The following is a 12250-nucleotide window of genomic DNA, read 5'->3' as shown; positions in this document are numbered from 1 at the left end:
TACTATAGAAAGAGTTCTATAAAAATTGATGGTAAAGAAATCTACGCTATTTGGAATAATAATAATAATTATTATTATTAAAAACATCCGACCTCCATGGAGTCAGAGACTCATCATGGGAAGTACATACTATTTCATATAATGCTCATCCAACCTCACCTTAAACTGATTCAGTGTGTCTACATTCACAACACATTCAGGCAATGCATTCCACTCACCAATCACTCAACATGCAAAGAACCTTCTCGTCCCTCATCTGCTCACACCCTCTTTATACAGTTTCCAGCAAATGCTACTTGTTCTTCCCTCCCCTCCAAATTTTAGGAAAAATATCTTCCATGTCAACCTGATAACAACCTCTGAGTAGCTTATATGTCTTAATCAAATCCCTACCCCCCCTCCTATTCATGAGGTTTTGCATTTATTCTCTCAATCTGTCCTCGTATTCCACATTCCGAGGTTTTGCATTTATTCTCTCAATCTGTCCTCGTATTCCACATTCCGAGGTTTTGCATTTATTCTCTCAATCTGTCCTCGTATTCCACATTCCAAAGACCACTGACAATCTTTGTGAATCTTCTCTGGACCCTTTTCAACATATCCTCGCCATCGTGAAAATCCAGCGGCCAGATCTCTGCACAATAATCCATATGAGACCTGATCAAGGTCTTATACATTGGCATCATAACCTCTTTATTTCTGCATGCCATGTATCTGATGCATTGTCTTCACAACTTGTGCAGTGTGGCCCTGAATTTTAGGTCCTTGTCCACCACCACTCCCAGATCTCTCATTTTCTCTACCTTCTTTATTAGTTTCCCCACCAAGTGTATACTTTCCATCCCATCGTTGCTTGCCAAATTTCAAAACCTTATACTTTGCAACATTGAACTGACAGTTTCCCTTACCTGCCCATTCATTTGATCTATCCAAGTCCTGCATCGCCATAACATCTGCTTGACTGCATTGCCCTCCCCAATTTTGCATCATCTGCAAACAGTTGCATACCACTAGTTAAACCCATCCCAGTTTCATTAATATACACATTGAACAACAATGGTCCCAAAACTGACCCCTGTGGTACTCCACTATTGACCTTCCTCTTATTGGATACCGCACCTCCATATACAACACTCTGATACCTATCAGACAGCCCATCACTGATCCAATGAAGAAGTCTTTTATCCAATCCCACCTGTTTCAATTTATTTAATAGTTTGTTGTGTGGAAGCCTATCAAAAGCTTTTGCATAATACAAGTACACCACCATATATGCAAAAGCCTCTGTAGCTCGGTTCATATAGATGAAACCCTTTGGTCAGAAAGACCTGAATTCAATTCCCCGTCCATGATGTGAGGAACCTTTATCTGATCTCTTTTGACTAAAAGTGAGTTAGCTGGTCTCATACGGAGGTAGAGGGTTTTTATACCCGGAAACTCTGGTTTTTCATTCCTCGGAACAGACAAACCGACCCCGTGAACACACACGCTCGGATCTACAGTCATAAAATACATACTTAATCCCTCATTAGGAGGGCTCAACGCATCCTATGTGACAAGGGCAGAAAGGGGGGGGGAACCCCATACAAAATAAATAAAACTGGATACGCATCTCCCCTGTCCAAGGTATTTGTCACCTTGTTATAGTTCTGTATCATACTTCTCACTAGTCTGTCTAGTACCTTCACCACAACTCCAGTTATATTTGAAGCCATAGCCTTATCATCACCTTTATGCAGTGGAACAATTTTACCTTCTTTCCACTCTCTTAGAACCTGTGCTGTTGTAACACTTCATAAACTAGCATGCCAATTCTACTGCCAATTCCCTGGAACTTTCCCGTAAGACGTGTGGTGATATGTCATCCAGTATTATCACCTTATTGACATCAAAGTTATTTATTTCCTCAAATATCTCCTGCTCACTCAAAATTATGCCATCCTCTATTATGTCCTCTACTTAAGTTTATCATGATTTCACCCTGATGAGGATGAAACACCTTATAAATTGATCACTGAATACCTTAACGATGTCTTCTCCAGCAGTTACCATTCTACTATTGTTATCCATTAACATCATCTTACCACGATCATTCTTCCTTCTACTTGCCACATATCTAGAAAACTCTCTGTAGGATTTTTCTTACACGATTTGCCAATTTCTGCTCATACTGCACTTTTGTTTTCCTTACTAACTGAGTCGCTTTCCTGGCTTCTTCTTTATACTCTTCACGAAACTTATTATTACCATTATTCATCTTGTACTGCCCCCAAAGTACCTTCTTCCAGATTTTATCCTTAAGCCCCTCATTCATCCATTTTGACCTATCTTATTTAGCTTTTTGCCCTTCGGAATATATACACACTGATGCTGTTATGTATTTCTTTGTCAGTTCCCAAACAACATTTATTTCCTTACCACCCAATTCCTGATTCCATGCTATAGCTCCAAGCTATCTCCTAAGCTTGTCATAATCACCAGCTTTATAATTCCACATATATGCTTTCCTCACAGAAGTCTGTATATGTGTGTGTGTATATATATATATATATATATATATATATATATATATATATATATATACATATACAGACCTCTGTGAGGAAAGCATATATGTGTGGTAGAGGGAGATGAGTCTGCATATAGTATATAGTCTGCACTATGTACAGACTATATATATATATATATATATATAGTCTGTACATAGTGCATAATCACTTCATGATCACTCTCACCAACTGGAGGAAAGTGTGAAACCCGCTCACAATTACATCCTCTGATGAAATGATCAGAACTAAAACTCTCGATCTTCACGTGCCCTCCTTTACGTGCTGCCTGAGATAGTTATCTCTCAAGAACTCTAGAAATTCATTTTCTTTATTCCCAAATGCTATCTCTTCATTCCAATCTGTACTGCCATAATAATTACCCTTCCTTTGTTCACTAATTCAAGTTGTTTATACATTTCTTTGTCACTACCCTCCACATTTCTAGGCCTATAGCAACATCCAACAAATTATGTCTTTCCATCAACCTACAAGTTACACCATACTACTTCATAACGACTACCACTATTTCCCCTCTTTTATGTCTACCTTATGTGGACTTAATTCCCTTACTATCATCAGCATCATTCTCCCTTCCTTTTTGCTATTTCTATCCTTGCAAAAAAATACTATATCCTTCCATTTCTGTTCCCATTACGATATCATCTTCATTCAACCATGTCTCACTTATTCCAATGATTTTGGGATGATTACCTTGAAGTACCCTGAAAGATTGCTAAATTAAATAGGCAGTAATAGAACCATTATAAATCTTCAAGAAGAATGAAATTGAGAATATATATTTGACATTTGGTAGTAAAAGTCAAAAGCCTGAAACGTGTTCTGAAGTAGCAATTCAGCCAGAATGCTCAAGCTTGAAGGTATAAAAGTTGTAGTGTTTGCACTGGATTATGTGTATATATAAAATATTTCATTTTAATTGAAATACTTGATGGTGATTTGAATTTTCGTTGAATATTATCGATGTATTAAAACAGTTAAGCAAAGAGTAAAGTATTCATGTTAATTTGCTTTCTATTTTATAGAATTTACGTATATGGGATACTGAAGTTGAAAATATAGATTCTACTAAAAAAATTAAGGTAAATATGCTTCATTTTTATGTATTTGAAATATCTGTTCATCAGTAATATACTAAAAAGTATCTTTTATTTTAAAGATTTTGTAGCACTTTATGATCCAGTGCTACAAAAATCATTGTATTTTATATCAGTTATTTTACTATAATTGAAATATGAAAGATGAGTATAATAATATTAAAAGAAAACAATACAATACAATAGTTTTGTATTTATCATACATCAGCAGCCCTCAGGACCGTTTTATTTAGTAAATGAAATTTCCTGGTATGTCAAAATCTGGCTGAGACTGGTTAGCAGTTTTAATATTTAATAGTTTTTTTTTTTTTTTTTTAATATTACTGTCTAAACTGTAGTATCTGTTAAGCACAAATTAAAATTCTAAAACTATAATTATTTCTGATTTTGCGATTTAAAAAAAAAAAAAATAAATAAATTTGTGTTGCTCATTCTATAAAGGTTTCAGAGAAGGGGAGAAGCAGAAAACACTTTTCGAATCATTAGAGAGTACACCTGATAAAAATGGAAAGCTGATTCTTATTGGAGACTTAAACAGCAGGAGCAAGAAATAAGTCACAGATATATGTGGGATCGGTTGATGGATGGGAAGAATATCGACAGTGCATGGGTAGCATTTAAACATTACTTAAACGATGCGATATCAGAGTGTGTCTTATGAGTTAGAAGAATAAATTGGATAGGAGTAAAATGGATGTGTAATAATATTAAGCAAGAGATTCATAAGAAAAGGATGATGTGGAAGGAATACCTTGTGCATAAAGATGATATGCATTATGAAAATTATAAGCAGCAGGCTAGAATAGTCACAACTGTTGTACGGAAAGCTAAGTCTGATATGAAAAGCAACTCTCTGCATTCTAAAGACAACCCATAAGAATTCTATTGATATGCTGGAAGTAAAAGAAAGAATGAATATGAAAGAATAACTCTTCTGAATGCAGATGGCATAAAGGTTACAGATGCAGAAGAGGTTGTTCAGCTCATGAGTGCCCATTTTGTTAAAAGCTATCAACCTGGTGGACATGACATTGAGCTCACTGCTACCTCGTTATTGGATGAAGAAACTCGGGGTGTATGAGGACGAAGTATTAAAGCTGTTGCACAAAAAGAATAAGAATTCAGCATTAGGGACTCGTGGTATATCAGCATGTGTGCTAAAAGAGTGTTCAGCTGAACTGGCTATTCCTTTGACCAGGCTGTTTATTATGAGTCTCAGAACAGGGAAGATTCTTCAGGAATGGAAAGAATGTATGGTAATTCCATTGCATAAGGGTGGTGCAAAGACCAATGTATTCAACTATCGACCAATCAGTATCTCAGGAGTGCTGGTGAATGATTTTGGAAAAATTGGTTAGGGCTCGCATTCAGAAATGTGTTTACAGTGAATCTCTACTTTGCAATGTGCAACATAGGTTTACTAAGGGAAAGTCATGTTTTTACATGACCTTCCCTTGTTAACTTGGTCACATTTTATAACAATGTTACCATTGAATTAGACAAGGGTAATGGATACACCATGATACTTTTGGATTTTGCTAAGGCTTTTGACAGAATACAGCATGGTAGACTGTTGCATAAATTAGAGAATATGGATTTGGATTATAGAATATTAGTGCTGATAAGAGGATGGCTGACGGACAGATATCAAAAAGTGGTATATGAGGGATGTGAGTCTGCAAGATTTAAGGTAACTAGTTGTGTACCACAAGGATCAGTGCTTGGTCCACTGTTATTCAATCTATACATTAATGATATTGGGAAAGATTTGACAAGTGAAATACAATTATTTCCTGATGATGCAAAGATAGGTAGGGTAATTAGGAATGCTGCTGATATGCAGTACTTGTAGAATGATTTGAATAGGCTGGAATGGTGGGCATGAGAAAATGGATGTTAGTTCATTGTCAGTAAGTGTAAAGTAATGCACTTCTGCATGATTAGATATCCAATGTTGTATTATATTTGTGGGATTATGCTTGAAGAAACTGATTAGGCTAGGGATCTTGGAGTGTTAGTAGATAGAAAGTTGAAGTTTGGGGACCATGCAGCAAAGATTGCAAATACAACTCAAAAGATAATTGCAGTGCTGAAACAAACTTCACATGTAAAGATAAGAACATCATTTTGCCTCTTTACAAGACCTTGATAAGACCTTATTTGGTCTTATTGATAAGACCTATTGTGCACAGGTCTGGCCTCCTGGTTTCTGTTGTGATTCTGATATATTGGAGAGCGTGCAAAGGAGAGTGTTAAAATGATAGCAGGATTGTGGAATACTGATTATGAAGAGAGAGATTGAGAATTTGTAGACTGCAGACACTAGCAAATAGGAGAAAGAGGGGTAATATGATTGAGACTTACAAACTTCTTAAAGGGTCATACAGGATTTCAGTTGATGGGATTTTTCAATTATTGAGGATGGGGAAAGGACAGGGTGGGGCATCCTTGGAAGCTGAGAATGAATGCAGCTAAGAAGGGGTGAGGGCTAAATTTTTCTCTCATAGGGTGGTGTGTGATTAGAATGGATTGCCATTGGATGTTGTGAGTGCAAGCAGTGTAAATGAATTCAAGAATAAGTATTATAGCTGGTGCGCGTAGTATGTGGCCTCCCTCGATGAGTCCCTGGCTCGCTGGAGGTCTCTCTTAATAATAATAATAATATAAAACTAATAGGGCTATTATAATTGCAAGTACATGCTAAATTTCAGCTCAGGATGAATGGACTAGGAATTGGCATTCTTAATATACTGTTTTCCAACATAAAAATCTGCATTGATTCATTTGGAGAAAACGCACAACAGAATAAGTTATCAGTTATGTTTTTGCTGTTAGTGATATCTTCAGTTTGGTCTAAGATTGAGTGGTCTTTAAACTTCTGTTTCTTGAATCTTTCACCATAAACTTTATTTCTATAAAATTTTACTTGGTTTGGCCTGCTTATTGCATATTTTTATGTATAAAAAATTTTTAAAATTGTAATATTTATTATATAAGAATTATAATGAACTCAAAGGGGACATATTCACTGTTTAACTCATACTCAGTTAAGCAATTACTGTTTACAGTGACCTGACATAGCTTGGCACTAAGTATATTTTCTGGGGAGAGCATAATTTGTACAGATATCTAAAAATAATGTTGCTTTTTTTTTTTTTTTTTTTTTTTTTTAACGGACATCTACTCTATGGTAATATTGACCCTCCAAGATCACAGATAGGATTTGGGTTCCTATTTTATTGTTCCATAAAAGATCAAATACAGGAAATAAAATATTTCATAAACATCCAGAATTCTACCTTAAAATAAACATCTGATATAAATAAATGGAGAATTATACAAGTATTTGCATCATCCTTTTTATTTACCAACTGGTAAATAGCAGTGATACATTCTTTATGATCTTGATGGGAGACTTGAGTGGTAAAGTAGGTGAGATATCCATATCTAGCAACAGTTGGAATATAGACTGGGCCAGAGGAATGAAAATTGAAAAATATTGATGTAATTTGCTGAAAGTAGACGTCTTTATGTAATGAATACTTTCTTCAAAAAAAAAAAAAAATAAATAAAACTAAGAATTGGAAATGGACATGGCAAAGTCAACTGGAGAGATGTTTAATGAAATAGATTATATTTTGACAAACAGAAAATGTATGAGTTCAAGACACAGATGTAATAAATAGTTTCAATACAGATAGTGACCATGGATTAGTGAGATCAAGAATTGTTATTAACAAAAGATGGGAAAGACAGAAACTGATTAAAAGCAAAAGATCCTCTATTAATTTATCAAATCTTAAAAAAAAAAAAAAAAAAAAGCTCTTTCAGAAAGAGATAGAAGAAGAGTTTTATAATATTGGTATGAATGGAGATCTGGATACAAACTATCAAATAATAACTGAGACCCTACTAAATAATGCAAAAGAGATTGGTAGAATTAACCTGAAGAAAGATATAAGAAAATTAAATTGTCTAACTGTCTACGAGAATAAATTGTCTAATGAAACACTAAACCTCAGAAAGAGAAGAAAAATGAAAAGAGATCTAGATGTAAGAAGTAGAAAGAATTCTCGGAGTTATGTAAAACAATAAGGAAAAGGATGGCACACAAGAATGGCACACTAGGCTAACCGCGCGGTTAGCCTAGTGGCTTTGCGCTTCGCAACCATATGCCTGGGGAAGGAGTGTCCTAGGTTCGATTCCCGTCAGAGACGTGAGGAGCTGAAGGATCTTCCTCAGCCATAGCCAAGTTAGCCGGTCTTGGGCGCGGGCAGTAGGGTTTTTTCCGCCAGTTTATCTGGTGTTTTTCATCCCGCAAGCAGGCAAACCGGCCCTTGAACACACAGGGATACAGCCAAGAATACCTTGAGGCATAGGAGTGACCATTCTATCCTCGTATTTCGGTTACGAAATCCAAGCATGCTTGGAAGGTTGTGGGCCTTAAAGGCCTGTTAAAGCCATTGGGATAGATAGATAGATGGCACACAAGAAAACAGAAACTTCAGACCAAGGAGAATTACAATTACAGTAGAAAACAATATGATTCTAAAAGGAGTGAGAAGATGGTTTTCCATAGGACAAAATAAATTAATAATCTTTAAAGATGAAAATGGAGTACTAATTAAAGACAAAGAACAAATCATAAGAAGAATAGAACCTTCTATACCAAATTATATGATGATGATTTCCAAGACTTAAACCAATATGAAACAAAAATGTAATACCCCAGATGGAAGAGGAAGAAATATTCCCTGTTATTTTAAAAGAAGTTCAGTATGCAATGGGCATCCTGAGTAATAGGTGAAGATGAATTACCAGTAGAAGTTCTAAAAGCAGGTGGTGTACCAATCATGACTATATTAAATAAAATTTATACATCATGCCTAAGGCAGAAGAGATACCACAGAGTTAGAAGAATGCTATTCTTATTTTAGTTTTTTAAAAGGGAAACAGAAGAGTGGAGAGAAGATATTAAAAATTGTCACCTTATCAGTCTCTTTTCAACAACATGCAACATTTTTACAATAATCGTTAGCAACAGAATACAAAACTAACTAGATTTTTGTGAACCTCAAGAACAAGCAGGATATAGAAAAAATTGCAGCACTATTGATCATATGTAATTAAACAAATAATTGAAAAGGTGTATGAAAACCCAAAACAATACCTTCTCCTTATTTCCAGTTTCTTGCACTTTTTCCCATTCGTTTTTTTTTCTTTTATTATCCTGTCTGCTGTACCACACGACAATTGTTTCTCCAGTTGCTCTAGCTTCTGTTTTGTCCTTTGAAGAATGCCACACAAGCACACTATACCACTCCTTACTGTGTCACCTCATCATTGCATTTACTTTCAGCCACTTCTTTCTTGTTCTCATTAATGTTAGTGCACTAGCATTGACTACTTCCACATTCTCTGAAACTTTGACTGTCTTTCTTTACATGGTTAATATTCATCACTTTATTTTCCTGCTTTCCATATGACACACACATTTCTTGCACTTGCATGCAAAACATTTATGATGCTCTCTCTCTCTCTCTCTCTCTCTCCACTCTTGCTTTTTGCACTATAACCCATTCAGTCTTGGCAATGAATACATAGAACATATACTACATTATTAAAAGAAACACATGTATTAACCAGAGAAAATTATTTAATTGTAAATATTTCATCCTAAGTATCTTAGGACATCATCAGTACAGTAGTTTAAAACAATAATAGGAATAACATACAGTTAGAGTGCATGATTACAATAGAATCTCATTAAACGTGCATAACATGTTACAAAAATAAATAAATAAAAATAATAATTATTTAACACAATTTTGTATGACAATTTCTCATACTTTAGGAATAGTAAGAACGTCGTTGCGGTTTAAGTTTGGTCTGTGTAGTAGGGCTTCAGAACTTTCTTTGTATAAATGTTCATGTTTATATAAAGATCTATGTAAAAGTTTTCCCAATGGATCCTATGGTTTGGATTTCCAATTCCTTGTTGAGAGAGGCCAGATTTTTGCAGTTTAAGAAGACGAATGTGGTCTTGATGTTCCGAGATGCATTTCTGAACAGACCTACCTGTCTGTCCAAAGTAAGACAATTTGCATGAGCATGGAATTTCATAAATGCCAGGCAACATCAAAGGTGAGAGTTTGTCCTTAGGAGAAGGTAACAAGTTGTAAATTTGGTTGATAGGTTTGTAAGAAGTGGCAAAATTGTATTTCTTCATAATTTTAGAAAGACGTTCGGAGATGCCTTTGACGTAAGTATGGGAATCCTATGGACTTCTTCTTGTTTGGTTTGATGTGTGGAGAAGTGACTGATGATTTTTTGAGTTGTTTTCGGATTATATCCATTTAGGATGGCTGTATTTTTGATTGCTTCTAATTCCTGGTTTAAAGATTCCTCAGAGTAGCAGAATTTGTGTGCTCTGGAAACTAGTGATTTAATAATGATAGATTTCTGAGATGGATGATGAGCGGAAGAATTGTGAATGTAGCGACCTGAGAATGTAGGCTTGCAAAAGACAGATGTGGCGATGGAACCGTCTTCTTTTCTTTGGATGTGTAAATCCAAAAAGGAGATACCCTGTAGAGATTCTTTTTCTAACGTAAAGTTGATGCGATGATGAAGAAGGTTAATTTTATCTAGAAACAGTTGTAATTCACGTTCGGGATGATCCCAGACTGCAAATACATTGTCGACATATCTTAACCAAATTTTTGGTTTGGGTTCAAAAGTGAATATTTTTTCTTCAAGGTGTTTGTTTCTAGAACATCTAGATTGGTCTCCCATAATAACCTGGTCCATCTTGAGAGAGTGTATGTTTGAATAAGTTAAAGCCATGACAAACATCCATTGCCAAGTGGGATTCAAACCTGCAGTCTTTTGCTGGAGAGCAGCATATAAACTAACCACTTAACCAACCAGGCTGGCTAACTAGATATCTAACTTATTTTATTATGTTCTAAGGAATTTGAGAGTTAGCACAGGCTGCATGAATGAATTTGGGGTGGGCAGGAAAGGAAGATAAAGAAGACAGTAATGGCCTAAATTCTACAAAGGAGTTTTGTTTCCTTAGAGCAGTGGTTCTCAAAGGGTGTGCCAGGGTGCACTGGTGCACCCTAGAAGATTTCTGGGTGTGCCCTGTGGTATTCCAGATAAATATGTGTCCAGATATAAAAATAAATATAGTTACTCTATTATATACCTTTTATTACGGATATACCGCTCTTTTTTTATAACATCATTATTATGTTAATTAACAGCGGTTTTTCTTGCAAAGAGAACAAGAATATGGTTTATTCTTGTTGTGTATATTACTTATTTTCAGATAAATACAACCAAATAAAATGGATAGATTTCTCAAAAAGAAGCGTGATATTGAAGAATCAGATTCTGGAAGTGAGCAAAAGTTAAGTGCAAGTAAGAAAGCAAAATCTCAGCCTACTCGCAAATATAATGAAAGTTATTTAAGCTTTGGTTTCACTTGGACCGTAAGTGAAGATCATCCTTTGCCGCTATGTTTAGTATGTGGATGTAAAATGGCAAATGAATCATTGCTTCCTAGTAAATTGAGTAAACATTTTAAAAGTATACACTCTAATTTACGAGATAAATCTGTAAGTTTTTTCAAGAGATTGTCTGAACAGCAAACAAAAGTGGCAAATTCTTTTAAAAGTATAATGACTGTTTCTGATAAAGCTCAAATCACTTCTTATCAAGTCTCAGAACTGATAGCAAAAAAATATGAAAGATCATACTTTAGGTGAGTCACTTATTTTGCCTGCATGCAAAAAAATGGTCATGACAATGCTAGGAATTGAAGCAGCAATGAAAATAATCAAGATTCCTCTGCCCAACGATACATTTCACAGGCATATTATAGAAATGTCTTCTGATATCAAGAAAAATGTATGCAGTAATAAACTTCAGTATTCAAATTTTGCATTGCAAGTTGATGAATCAACAGACATTACTAACAAGGTGCAACTCTTAGCATTCGTCCGTTTTATTAATGAAGATCAAATAGTAAATCAGTTTCTTTTTTGCAAAGAATTAAGTGTGTCTACAAATGGTGAGGACGTTTTTAACATTTTGAATAGCTATCTTGATAAATGGCAGTTAACATGGAAGTCGTGTGTAGGCATTTATACAGATGGAGCCCCTTCCATGGTAGGCTGTGTTAAGGGCCTTACATCTTTTGTAAAAAAACAAAATGAGAATGTTATCGTAACTCACTGCTTTCTTCATAGGGAGGCCTTGACGGCAAAAACATTGGGAGGAAAATTAAGAGAAGTTTTAGATCAAGTTGTTCAGCTGGTAAACTATTAAAACAAGACCTGTCAAATCGCGTTTATTCAAAAAGCTTTGTATCGATATGGATTCACAACACAGACGGCTGCTTTTACACACTGAGGTGAGGTGGCTGTCAAGGGGAAAAGTACTTACCCGTGTACACGAGCTCCGACAAGAACTTCTTGCGTTTTTTGAAGAGATGAAACAATTACATTTTTGTAACCTCCTTCGGTGCGAATTTTGGGTTGCCAGGTTACAGTATTTGGCCGAATATTTCAGCAGCTCAAT

Source organism: Typopeltis vanoorti, chromosome 9 (assembly GCF_054136105.1).
Source record: "Typopeltis vanoorti isolate ZY-2024b chromosome 9, IOZ_Tvanoo_1.0, whole genome shotgun sequence".
Taxonomy (NCBI): domain Eukaryota; kingdom Metazoa; phylum Arthropoda; class Arachnida; order Uropygi; family Thelyphonidae; genus Typopeltis; species Typopeltis vanoorti.
This window is presented reverse-complemented; position numbering follows the sequence as displayed.